The sequence below is a fragment of the Beta vulgaris genome, chromosome 6, assembly GCF_026745355.1.
Source record: "Beta vulgaris subsp. vulgaris cultivar EL10 chromosome 6, EL10.2, whole genome shotgun sequence".
NCBI lineage: Eukaryota > Viridiplantae > Streptophyta > Magnoliopsida > Caryophyllales > Amaranthaceae > Beta > Beta vulgaris.
The window spans coordinates 32,816,008-32,827,066 of NC_079207.1; the positions used below are offsets into that span (position 1 = coordinate 32,816,008).

The window sequence follows — 11,059 nt, forward strand, 5'->3', positions numbered from 1 at the left end:
GCCCTCCTCAATCCCCCTCTCTCTCTCTCTCCTCCTCTCTTCCTTTCTCTCTTTCCTCCTCTCTTCCCCCCTCCTCTCTTCCACTCTCCGACAGCCCTTCTTCGCCTGTGTAAAAATTCTCTCGACGCTCTCCTCTCCGAAATCAGCTCCGTTCGTTGCACCTTCGTCAGCCAACTTCTCGTTCGCTCGACTCCTCTTCGTCGAACACCGCCGTTCGAAGCGTCACCACCGCCGTTCGACTGTTTTTGAAGATAAGCGTTTGACAGTTTGGAGATGTTTATTTATTTATTTATTTCGATTTTCAGATTTTTATTTGTAATAAATTTTTCTGTTTTTTTGTAGTTTTTTTTAATATCACCACCTCTTCGGTTCATCGTCGCTTGCCAGGTAGATCCACTTGGGTTGCTCGCCAGGTTATCCTTTTTTTGGGGAACTGTTGTATGCTGCTCTTTCAGCATGCATTATATGTAAGCCACTGGAGTGAAGATGCAGTATAACTAGTACATTCAAACTATATCCTACATGTCCACCTAACAGAAGTGCAATTTTTCAACAGGAGTTACTATAAATGCACTTTCCAAGGATGTAATGTGCGTAAGCATGTAGAACGCGCAGCGAGATACCCTAAGCGGTTGTAACAACTTACGAAGGCAAGCATAACCATGATGTTCCTGCTGCTAGAATGAGTAGCCATAATACAACCAACAACAACTCATCACAACTTAGACCACACAATTCAGTAGCCAGTAACAATGCATACGTCGGGAACACAGATTTTACAAATTCTCATCAACAGCCAGTAGCACTTCTGAGGTTGAAAGGAGAAAGAATTACATAAATGTACGTGCCAGACAAAAGTAATTTAGAGTCGAAATATAGATATGTCGGGCACTGTGTTCAATTTTTAAATCTGCTTGCAGATCATCATTTGGGCCAAAATTTTATCTTGGCCTGAGGAACCTTCATACCGATACACAGGAAAGAGCCAAGTATACAGGACACACATACCGTTGGTTGGAATCGAGGGATCTCGTAAGAGTTTCCGGAAAGGATTATGCTTGTATTGAATTTGTTAGTAACATTGTTGTATACTTGTATGTATACACTTAGTGTAGTGGATCTATCTATTTGAGTTTTGACATGTATTCTTTTTGTACATGGGAAAACAAAGATTTGATGTAATACTGCAATCGGGTTGTTCATTTTATGGGTGACTTCGTTTTTTTTGCAATTTGCAGATTCATCTTGTGTTTTTTAGCTTTTTTTTACTTTGCCTTTCTTTCTTTTTTTGTATTTTTCTTGTATATTTCTTCTTAATATGAGCTTGAATATTTTTTGTAAAAGCACATTTAAAAGTTCTTTATTGTTACATCAAATTTGTTGTCTTTTATTTTTCTTTCAGCATTTTTATTTTTCAAATTTGATGGTAAAATGCAAAAAAAAAAAAAAAAAGAAAAAAATTTACCTTTACCAGTACCTATTGCTGCGGTTTTGGCTAAGAACCGTAGAAATATGTTATTAATTAAAAAAAAAGTAATATTATTGCGGTTTCTGGCCCAGAACTGCAGCAATATTACGTGTTAACCAGATAAATAATTATTATATTGCTGCGGTTTGGCCTAAAAATCGCAGCAATATTTAAAGATATGCTGCGGTTCAAAACCGTAACAATATAATTAATACCTATTGTTGCCCCTTTAATTGATGCGCGCCCAAAACCACAGCAATAGGGCACTTTTTAACTGCAGCAAATAGCATTTATTCTACTAGTGAAGAAAACGAAATTACAAGAGGTATTTGGGTGACCCCCATGCTCCTTAATTACTACTTGAATACTGAATTTCTAGATAAAATCCTTCTTAATCTTCTACCTTCTATTTATACTAAGACCTTAGTACTAATCCCTCTCCTAGGAAGGTTTCCAGGATCTTTCCCCCAATGATTGAGCCAATGATTGCAGCCCCCTTTTCTCTGCCATCTAGTTGTCAATCCACACAATCCTCAGGTACTTCCCCAGGTGTCCCATTGCTGACTTGGCGCCTTGAGCAAGTAATTCTCACAGGAGGCCTTTGGTGGGCTGGCAGACTAGAGGGATCTATTACAGGTGCTTGCATCTCTAGCATTAGTCCTATGGCTTTTGGGAGAAATAGTAGCAGCAGCTCTGCCAATGGCTAAACCTAGATATCCGGACAAGTGTGGAAATGTTACCATTCCGTACCCTTTTGGAATCGGCTCAAGTTGCTATTACAATGAATGGTATGAGATTACATGTAACTCTTCCAATCCAATGCTCACCAAATTCAGGCTTCAGGTGCTTCAGATTTTTATTGGATCATCAAAAGTGAGTGTAAATGCTCTAATGGTTATTAATTGTACTACGGAAAATGGAACATGGACAAGTACTAACTTGGGCGGAAGCCCATATAGTTTCTCAACAGATAATGTTTTTGGTCCTGTAAATTGTGCCGCTATTTCTTTCTTCAACGGCCTAGAAAAAGTAGTGCCTCATTGTGCATCAGTTTGGTGATTTGAGTGCTATGCCAAATTCGATACCTCAGGAATCAATTTTCTTAACTTACCTCCCCTTTTCTCTGAGTGTTTACAGTGTGAACATCACTCGATCGAAGGGGACTTGCAGCTATGTTTTCTTGGAAAAATTTGACATGTCCGGGCCTCAGCGATCAGTTTTGTCTATTGCAGCTAATAGAAGTCATATTCCAAATGCTCTTGATTGGACATATAATTATTTACCTAGTCCATCTTCCAATAATTTCAGCCCTTACTGTTCTAAAGCTGATGGTAATTACATATGTCGCTACCCTTTAGGGCCAGGTGGTAATCCTTATCTTCCTAATGGATGCCAAGGTAAGATTGACAAACCAACACCACTCCATCCCATAAAAAAAGAAAAGAACATTTCTCAATACTTTGGAACATTAGCATAGTAACTACTATTCGTCTACCAATCTCATATTATATTTTTCTCTAAGTGTATAAGAAAAAAAATATAGGCAAGTGGGGTCTTATTTGATTCGTCTGAGCCTCAGCGATCAGTTTTGCCTATTGCAGCTAATGGAAGTCATATTCCAATTGCTCTTGATTGGACATACAATTATTTATCTAGTCCATCTTCCAATAATAGCAGTCCTTACTGTTCTAAAGCTTATGGTAATTACATATGTCGCTGCCATTTAGGTCAAGGTGGTAATCCTTATCTTCCTAATGGATGCCAAGGTAAGATTGACAAACCAACACCCCTCCATCCCACAAAAAAAGAAAAGAACGTTTCTCAATACTTTGCAATATTAGCATAGTAACTACTATTCGTTTACCAATCTCATGTTATCTTTTTCTCCAAGTGTATAAGAAAAAATATAGGTAAGTGGGGTCTTATTTGATTCATCTTAATGCAAACTATCTTAATATCAACTTTTCATAATTTTTACTTATCGATAATTAGAGATATCAAGGTTCAAAGTATTGCATTGGATTGTGTGCAAACAAGAAACATTGCGAGTATTGCGAAACGCAAGAAGTATGTTTCAAGATATAGGAATCAAACTTATATTTCATCTTAAACTTCTTCTTTGCAGAGTCAACGCGATTTATAAACTGCAAAGGTGATTGTTATGTCAACATTGATGATTACACCAAAGCTTTATGTGTTGCTTCCAGAAAGAGCAGGACACAACTTCTGGGAGTTGTTTTAGGTAATATCTTCTCCTATTCTTCACATGATGTTGCTACATTATACTATGAATGGTGTGTACTGTGTAGTGCAATGCTTGATGACTTTTCCGTTCTGCTCATATAATTGGACCGGTGCCCAAAGTTGTCCTAGGCTGATGCCATTATACTTTATAGAGTACTTCCCTATTTTCTTTAGTTAACAGAATGGCGAAGAACTAAGTAATGCTGTGAAATATATGCTAAATGTATATGACACAAAAGTTTTCACCCTTGAAACTTACGTAAGGATTTGATCTTTTAGCCACAGAGTAAAGGCAGTTTCCGTTTCCAAGCATGAATCAACTGTTTTGTGGATGTACGACAAAGTCTGCGTTGTGTATTTGAGTAGTTTCCTTTTTTATTGTCTGGTTTAATTTCTTAATCAGATTGAAATGGGATAATAAACTAACCGCCCCATCACATGCTAATAAACAGAATGCCTTATGTGCAGGACTCAGTATCGCCATAGGATTGTTATTTGTGTCCCTTGGCTGCTTTTGGTTGCGGCGGTTTTTGGAAAGGGGGAAAGAGAGAAAGCAAAGAGCTAGGCACTTCAAACAAAATGGTGGTTTGCTGTTAGAGAAACAAATGCGTTATAATGATGGCGTTGTGGAGAGAACAAAAGTTTTTACTGTCCGAGAATTAGAGGTAGTCACTGATCATTTCAGTGTGAACAGAATACTCGGCCATAAGGTACAGTTTACAAAGGTATACTGACTGAGTCTGACAGAAGTATTGTAGCGGATTGGTCTCTCGTGTAAGTCTTGGTCGTCTGTAGTTTATGTTATGAGAATCTTCCCCACTATAGGTATATAGCGAATCAGGACTATTTCCACTAGACAATAAAGATTTTACCCTACTCTTATTGGTTGGATGGGATCCATTTTTCCCTTACATAATGAAAATAACTCATCCAACTACATTGAATGACCCCTTCAAAGTTATATGCATGTATCTTCAGTTAGCCTTAAGCCTAAGCCCTTAATGGTAACAAGTGATAAGTAGCTCTTCAATAACCGGTTTGTCCTAAAAATAGACTGAATTGGTATCAAAATGGATCTACTTAATAGAATCAGCTCGGGTTCGGACCAAATGCATTTTAGTTTTTACTCAAAAAAAAATGTGTTAGGCCTTTAAACTAAGTAGCTTTTATATGTTGGAAAGATCACCAAATATCATTATGTCTGTGTCTTTGGTGCAATTGAAATATTTTTATCAGACTTTTTTAGAAAATGAAATTCGTTATCTGATAAAGGGATTTAATGAATCTCTTTTTTATAAGAGAAGAGAAGAGAAACACCCAGAAACAATAATATATTTTTTTAAATAGCATAATTGAATAACACAAATCTCTCTCAAATTAACTAATTTTGTAGTTTTTTAAAAAAATACAAAATACTAAACAAACTATATTGTTCTTTCCATTCTCCATTCCATAATCTTCTTCATTTTCTCCTTTACATAATCTTCTTTGTTTCCCCCTCCCCATATTTTTATATAGAATTTTATATGATTTCACACGCATCACATGCATATAAGCCTACACATAAGCCTGAATCGAAGGATAGTCTTTCTCTTTGTTTTTAAATAAGTTTTTTATCTCTTCAATACTATATTGGATATCTATATACTATAAAAGTTTGTACTTTTGTAAAATTTTGATAATCCGGTTAAGAAAGCAACTCACATTTGATCCCACATCAAAGAAATCGAGAGAAAATTACTTATATGCTTGTTATAGTACTCGATCTATTACTAATTGATTTTAAAATAGAAATCCCTCGCAGGATTACAAACTTAGAACATGGCACCACTCTATAGTTAGTGTGAAAACAAATTCATTCATTCTACACAAAACGTGGTAGGGTCCTTTCGTCAATTCAATGTTCTTCAAAAACTTTTAAAAAAAAAGCAGTTTTGGTGCATAGCTTTCCCACTGTACGCCAGTGTAAAGTGTAAACCCTGTGAGACAAGATTGAAGAAAAAGTGCAATTCAGCGTCTGATGTTTTCTGCCTACAATTGATGACTTACACTCCACACGGTATCATAGTTATCCTAGTTATAAGTATGTTACTATAATTCAGAGCTTAAGTGTAATAAGCTGGTAATATTTCAAGCATGCATCTTCCATGGCTTCTCTTCCTTTCCTTAATGGTTGGAGTCACGGTACATGGCGTTAAAGCCTTGGTGACACCAACCAACATGCTAACAGCTGCAAACACCACAAAACCTGGTTGTCCGCGGAAATGTGGCAACTTAACCGTACCATATCCCTTTGGGATTGGTATTGATTGCTCCTTTGACCACTCGTTTAGTATAATATGTAACACCTCCAACGATCCACCAAGAGCCTTTTCAGTGATTCCACTTGGGTCTTCAGAAAATCCGGAGATCTTGAATATAACCGAAAGTCAAGTAATGATCTGGAATTCTCAAATAGCATCCAAGTGCTACGATGATGATGGGAATGTGGTTTCAGAAACTGGTAAGAACTTCAAAATGCTTGATTTGCGCTTTCGTTATGCATTAACAAATAAGCTCAGGGTTGTTGGCTGTAACGATTATGCTGTAATAGCTTCTTATAATGGGCGTCAGTATAGTTAAAAAGCTGGTTGCATAGCATTGTGCTCTAGTCCGGATTCCGTGATCGAAGGATCTTGTTTGGGCTTAGGTTGTTGCCAGACGGCTTTCCCAAAAGGCTTACGATCATTTGCTGTTACTCTTTCAAGCTTGCAGAATCGCAGTTTTGGTTGGAAGTCATATATGCAGCCCTGTGGATATGCCTTTTTTGGTGTAGTTGACAGATTCAGCTTTGATGGAGAGTCAGATTTGAATGGAGTTAAGTGTATAGGAGGGTACTCAACTTTGAAGAAAGTTTCAGTTAAGGTACTCAACTTTCATTTGTACCAGTTAAGGTACTCAAATTGGATGTCTATTAACTTAAGGTACTGAACTTTGGTTTGTACCGTTAACATCCCCAAAAATAAAAATTAAATGTGACATGGCATTAATTAAAAAGAAAAAGCTGACATAACATTAATTATAAAAATTCCAAACTCTTTTCTCTCTCCTCTGATTCCTCACCTTCTTTTCTCTCTCCATCCCATAATCAAAAATCAAATTATCCATACTCCCAAAAAAAAAAAAAATTCCAGAATCCCCCATGAGAAAATTGGGGAACATACTGTAATCAATTACTTCTTCATGGGTTGTCGTCTTCCTACGCCTTCTATTTTCTCTCTCCTCAAAAACAAAAAAAAAAACCCAACTTCACCTCCATAACTAAAATCTCAATTCATAAACTTCATCTCTAACCTCTCATTCTTCATCTTTAACTTTCTCTCTCCTCAACAATTGTACTCTAAATCTAAATCTTGGTCAGTAAATTCGCAGCTCACTGATCTCAATTTTTTAGCTAAATTTCATTAATTTTACTCGATTTTAGTAGTATGTATGTATGATAATTTGATTTCGTCATTTCGTGCGTAGATTAAGTGAATTTTGAATTTGATTTTGTGGGTTTTTTGTTTTGGTGTGTTTTTTTAGCTAAATTATTGAACATAATCATTCATAATTTCATAATTGAATGAAAACTAAATGGGTCAATTGAGACATATTATATAATCCACCATATCATGAATATGCCCGAATTTCTGTAAAAGCACAATTTAATAGTATCCGAAACAATTATGAACATTGAGAATAAAACCAGATGAAAACATACCATGAATATGCCCGAATTTCTTACTATATTCTCTTTTTGTGTTTGAAAATCTACCCTTAGAATAAAAATCTGATCAGTTTAGATTCGATTCTCACCCTCAAACCAAACACAGAAGATGTTAATATGCTAATCCATGCATGCTAAGGCATGCAATGGACAGAAACAAGAACAAAAACTTTCGTGAAGGTTATCATGAAATCACATGCATATATAGTAGTATATATTGATGATATATGAAGCTTTTATGCTTTGTTCCAAATTTATATTGCAGAGATAGATGTTGGTATTCCTTGATAGCTTTCATGACTCTGACGACTTCAGCATTCATTCACTAAAAGGGGTAACGCAACACCATGCATTTTCCCAAAATCATAAAAGAAATAAATTTCTTCTCTTGTTTTTTCTATAAAATATTATAATTTAATGAGCACATTCAGGCATAAAATGTGATATTTTAACTGTGCTTTAGCTAGTTTTTTGTTTCATTGGAAAAGAGGAGTATAATGTTGAAATAAAAAGTTGCAAAAAGTAAAAAGTAAAAAGAGTGTGAGGAATCATAGGAGAGAGAAAAGAAGGTGAGGAATCATATGAGAGAGAAAAGAGTGTGGAATTTTATAATTAATGTCATGTCACCTTTTTCCTTTTAACTAATGCCATATCACATTTTTCTTTTATTTTTGGGGCTGATAACGGTACAAACCAAAGTTTAGTACCTTAAGTTAACAGACATCCATTTTGAGTACTCTAACTGGAACTTTTGAAAGTTCAGTACCCTAACTGAAACTTTTTCCAAAGTTCAGTACTCTCTTTTATACTTAACTCGATTTGAATGGCACAGTGGTGAACAGAACAATACAGCAAGTCCCCCTTGTGCTTGACTGGAATATCGCTCCTGTGGCAGTGAGGCAAAGTCTCTCGTGTTTTGAAAGTCAGAAATATTATGAGGATTATGTATATGCTTGTCAGTCAAATACCGAGTGTGTTGATGCTGATACAGGAGGGTACCGCTGCAAGTGTCTCCCAGGATACGAGGGTAATCCGTATCTTGAACCAGGTTGCACAGGTTAGTAGTTGTCAGATACTTGTTTCTTGCCTTTCTAAAATTGATTTGACTTGACAGGATCATTGGATTGTGTTAGATATTGATGAGTGTGCTGCTGGTTCAATTAGTCCATGTGCCATGCCTTGTCAAAACACACCAGGGAGTTATAAATGCTATTGCGCAAGTGGACATGTTGGTGATGGATTCAGAAATGGGACTAATGGTTGCATAAAGATTTCTCACAACATTTCATCAAGCCTCAAGAAAATCGTTCCCATTGGTAATCTCTGACTCCATTGATTTTTTGAGAATACGGGTGCGCTCTTTCACCTTCAAAAGACAATTTTAAGGAAAAATAAGAAAAACAAATCTATTAAGATAAGTTTCAATACTAATAAGATTCGGATGAATTCATAAGAATCAATCAAGATAAGTTAAACAAACTTCAAATGCAGAGAACGCACCCCAATGTGTCAATTTGTTCGAATTCAGTTTTTGATATGTAATATCTCCGGGTTTTTGTGGTACAATATTGCCCACTTGACACTCATTACTCACATACTCTACTTTGATCTTCTTGTATTATTTATGTATAAAGAAAAACATAGTCATGACAAACATAACAAGGCTTTTGCGTACAACTAAAAGACGGAGGTAGTAATAAACTATGACTTTTAATAAATATAATTGCTATCTTTAACAAGTATTTCCTAATAACTACAGGAACAGGCATATCCTTGGGAACAATGCTTCTGCTATTTGTTGCTTGGTATTTGTACAGATTTTACCGAAGAAAAAAGATTGTTAGGCAGAATGCTAAGTTCTTTGAGCGAAATGGTGGCTACTTGGTACAACAACAAATGTCTTCGGACGAAAGTGTTGTAGCAAGGATGAAAATCTTTACTTCAGAAGAGTTGGAAAGAGCCACCGACAACTTCAATCAATATAGAATACTTGGGCAAGGAGGACAAGGTACAGTTTATAAAGGAATGTTGAGTGAAGGAAGGATTGTTGCCATAAAAAAGTCTAAAAGGGTGGATGAAAGTCAATTAAGAGAATTTATCAACGAAGTGGTAATCCTATCACAAATCAATCATCGAAATATAGTTAAGTTATTGGGATGTTGTTTAGAGACTGAAGTCCCCTTACTTGTTTATGAGTTTATCCTTAATGGAACACTTTTCCACCATATTCATTACCCCAGTGAAGAATTCCCAATCACTTGGCGGATGCGCTTGCAAAATGCTTCGGATTCGGCCAGAGCACTTGCATACTTGCACACATCATCTTCTATTCCTATCCTTCATCGAGACATCAAAACGTCCAACATACTGTTGGATGATAAGTACAGGGCAAAAATGTCAGATTTTGGGACTTCAAAATCAATTGCTCTAGATCAAACCCATGTAACTACTCGTGTTGTAGGAACATTTTATTATTTAGATCCAGAGTACTTTCAATCAAGTCAATTCACTGAAAAGAGTGATGTTTACAGTTTTGGAGTTGTACTTGTCGAGCTTCTAACAGGACAAAAGGCAGTACGCGCTGCATTTGAAGAAGACAGAAGTTTGACATCATGGTTTCTTTCGCATATGGAAACTTCTCGTTTGCTTGAAATCGTAGATAACCAACTCCTACAAGAGGGTTCAAAGGAAGAGTTTCTCACAATTGCTAATCTTGTGAGGCAGTGTCTAAACTTGGATGGAAGGACTAGACCCACAATGAAAGAAGTTCTGATAAATGTAGAAGCGGTAATATCACTTCGATTGCCCCAACAGAACAGGCTAGCAACTGAGCAAGTGTCAACTGGTGCAACAAGAAGTGCACATAACGATTTTTTGAGTTCTAGCGCTATTTATACAGAAAACAGCTTTGTGAATTCTGCTCAATTGTCTCTGTTATTCAACCCTAGATGATGAAATGTATTAGTGGGAATTTACGATTTCTAGTAGCTTTTAACCCAGAAGAAAAGTAGTATTTACTAACTGCAAATAGCATTTAAAGTCATAATTCGTTACTGGCTTAAACGACATTCTGTTTGTGTTTGACTTTAAGATATTGACTATTGATATATAGTTGTTATGATTGTGTTTGATTCAATTAGAACCACTATCAAATTTGCTTCTGTCTAAATGTGATCATAATGGTTGAAGTGGTGCGGCTTCACGAGTTGAAGTTTTATTTACATGAAAGTCTAAAGGAAGGGATGGTTTGTAGTATGAACAAAGGAGAATGCAAGAGACATACACATACCTGGAGAAGGAAAACTAGGAGATACACTAAGCTGAATGTAAGGTTCTGTAGTTGAATACTTGAGAAGCTGAAAGACAGCAAAATAGATAATACTTAGATAGGTGGCAACAAAAAGTAGTATTTGACAAAAGCTTGGTGCGTACACATAAGGAGTTTACCGTAAACGTTTTTGTAACTACTTATTAATTTCAGTTTTCATGCTAAAAGTAAAAACTAACTTTACTAACTATTAAAAAACTGCTTATACTATCTTTCTACATTATATTTTGCTTCTATTTTGCATAATCAACGAACAACAACTGCTTTTACC

At 36.0% G+C, this 11,059-nt stretch overlaps 1 pseudogene; it reads left to right on the forward strand.

Annotated features, from left to right (window-relative positions):
* The first annotated feature begins 5,692 nt into the window (after positions 1-5,692).
* On the forward strand, positions 5,693-10,526 carry LOC104896442 (wall-associated receptor kinase-like 8; annotated as a pseudogene).
* The last annotated feature ends 533 nt before the right edge of the window (positions 10,527-11,059 follow it).